This window comes from Lupinus angustifolius, chromosome LG09 (assembly GCF_001865875.1).
Source record: "Lupinus angustifolius cultivar Tanjil chromosome LG09, LupAngTanjil_v1.0, whole genome shotgun sequence".
In the NCBI taxonomy this organism is placed as follows: Eukaryota; Viridiplantae; Streptophyta; class Magnoliopsida; order Fabales; family Fabaceae; genus Lupinus; species Lupinus angustifolius.
The window spans coordinates 9,168,595-9,172,080 of record NC_032017.1 but is presented as its reverse complement, the minus strand read 5'-3'; positions in this window follow the sequence as shown (position 1 = coordinate 9,172,080).

Here is a 3,486-nt window from a genome sequence, read left to right as displayed (position 1 = left end):
TCAAATACAACTTATTTGTTAGAGATTTGGACATGAACTGTTTCTCTAATGTCTCCCATACCTCTATTGGTGATGTCAGATCCATAATATGATACATCACCTCATCTGATAAACAGAGTCTTATGGTTCCCGCAGCCTTCTCCTTCAACTCTTCCCAATCCAGTTGATCCATATCCTCTGGTTTATTCTCACACAACGCCTTTGATAGACCTTGTTGAACCAACACATCCTTAACCTTCCTTTGCCAAAATCTGAAATTATCAGCCATCGAACTTCCCCACCTCGAATTTGGCACCTGGGTTAAGAGCCATCTGATACCAATTATTGGGAACAAGCAAACAGTCAAATAGTAAAGAGTATAGAGACAAGAGAATAACACAAGAGATTTGGTAACGAGGTTCAGCCAATTGTACATACGTCCCCGGGAGCGTTGAGCGGCTACCACTATATATTATTAGAGAATAAGGATTACTGTTTTACTATTCTTCTGTTTGTTACATTAGGTTTACATAACATCAATATATATATAGCCTTCTACCCCAACCCCTTTACATCAGCCCAAGTCCATAACTTGTATTGATGTTATCTAGAGATATGAGTCATTGCACAACATATATAATTATTAATTCAAAATATTTCAAATATAATGATTAAATGTGACATTCTAACATATAATTATATTTACATTTTTCATTTATTTTTGTGATTATAAATTGAATATATATTTGAAAGAGTATATATCTAATAAATATGTAACATCTAGATTTAAAATATGTGATAGATAAAAGGGATACAATACCAACAAAAAGTTGATAAGTGGTGTATAACATATCTTAATCCCCAATATAATATAAATTTAAATGTTAAGATTTGATTTCATGAAGCGATATTTACTATGCTCACACGTTTCCAAAAGAAAATATTTTTTACCTAAAGTTGAGGATATCATTGATTAATATAATATGTATACATAAAACACGTTCAGATTAACATTGTTCTAACTTCTAACACAAGAGAAAACAAGAAAAAAGCTTAAGAAATTCATTTCATTAATGAAAGCAACAAAAAACTTGTGAAATTCATTAATGATTTATACTTTTTGTTAGTAGTATCTCATATGTGATAAGATTGATAATTATTTAATACATTTGAGTTTGACAGATTGCTAATGTTATCTGCTTGATCTTATGATTTCAAATTATAAAAAAAAAAAATTTGCTTGTAAGTGTAAGATTATGTTATTTACCTTTTCTCATATCATACTAGGTGAAAGTCTCATATATCTATTTACATTAAAATAAAAAAATTATAACTTAATATTAAAGATATAAATAAAAAATTTAGAATGTGAATACATAGTTAACTCTCAAATGAAAGTCTGAAAGGAAAGAGAAAAGGTATAATTTCTCTTTTGAATCATAGAATGTTCTTCCTAAATTCATTCTCTCTTTAATCATTAAATGTTCCTCCTAATTTATTTCTCCTTTTGTTTTAAAGCCAAGTATATTATATGTACTTTTGCAGATCACGTGCAATTATTTATCTACCAACAGGGTCAGACCGTCTTATCCATGAAAAAAGGTGTTAATTGAATTCTATCTTTCAACTAAATATTTAATACACCATCACAAAATGTTTTTTCATGTGTATAGTATCACATTCAAAAGCAATGATTTCGAAAGAGAAAATAACCTGGTGTAATGTTTTTTTTATATGAGAAAAAATGTATACATATTTAATACAAATGAATTATGAATAATGTTAGAGCTGAACCGAACCAATTCAATATTTGTTCGAAACTAAACTCATTATTTAACTCGATAAACTTAGTTTATGAAGCAAATGCGTCGAACTTGAGCTCATTAAATAAATGAGCCGAACTTGAGCTGAATACAGTTTAACTAAATAAGTTCATGAGCTGGTTCGATATATATATATATATAAACTATTTTTTATATTTATTATTATTATATCATGATTCATCCCTTATTTTTTATGTTTATTGTTATTATATATATAACCAAGATTATATTTATATATATATAATTGATCGAGGCCGTACCCAATGTAAATAATATAATAATTAAAAATTGCAGTAGTAGAAAGTGACTCCTAGGTCGTTTCCCAAAGATTATCTTTCAAGCAAAGCTTCAAACACCTCATACTCACACATATGGGAGTTTTTGTTATTGGATGGTATGAATATAAATAAATTCAGAAACAGTAGTTATAGTTAAACAATGTAATAAAACAACTAAATCCATTTGATTCGTTTGTTCACAACTCAATCCTCGATTTCAAAAGATTAATTTCATATTCCAAACATCATCTTCCTGATTTGCACAGTTTCACAACCTAAGCCTTTAACTCGGCGAAATCAGCATAAGCATGGAACATTAACAAATTCACACAAACTAAGCGTTCATGCACTAGAGAGTAAATCAACTAAACGGAGATAAACTCACAAAACAGTTTCCAAACAATAGGATTAAGCAACCACATTCAAAAATAGGATAGAGAAATCAATAGTAACGAAACCAAAAATGCATTAATAATAAAATCTTAAGAGTTGTGATACTTTACCAAAGGAATTTAGTCCAAAGTTTAGCCTTCCATGGAAATGGAAGCAAAACCGAAATGAAATGAAGAAAAAGTGAAAATCGAAATGCAATGAAGAAACCCTAGCATATGAAAAAGAGGGAAAACGAAAATGTAAAGTGATGGAATAAAGAGAGTGTGTGTTTGGAGTGGGAATCCGAATTTAACCTCCAAAAACACATAAAACGAAAATAGGCTTAAAACATAGGTCCAAAACTAAAAACAGATTCACAATTATAAATTCCTAAAATTAAAAATACAATCTTCACTTAAACAGATATCTTCCACTTTTGTCATGCCCAAAATGTCTTTAGTGCCAAATATGATATGAAAATAATAATACATTTAATCACACCAAATAATCCTAAATTAACCCATTTTAGGAATATTAGTCCAATAAAGTCTAAAACACTAAACCATGTGAAACAAAGTCAATTAGGCACCAAGAATCATCAAGCATGCTAAATTAAGGTTATGAATAGTGTGTAATATATTGCTCATCAAATACCCCCACACTTAACCTTTTGCACTCCTGGGCAAAATCAAGAAATAAGGTTACGCTAATTGATATGCACCAAAGTGAGTAATGCAAGAAGATCACAAAAAGTAGAATATGAAACACCTAATAAAATCACATATTTGACAATGAAATCTAGGAAATGCAATGAAATGGGCAAATTCAAACACACAAGAGTAAAAGAATCAAATCAAGATATCCATGAACATCATCTAATAAATTCAAGTATGCCACAACAATGATAGAACCTCACAAGATATGCTGTCTAAAGTGTTTACACTGATGTGTCTTAAGTTGCAAGTGTTTACACTCAAAGTACTTCATGAAAACAAACACAACCATAGGCTTGACAAGCCTCTAACATCAACATC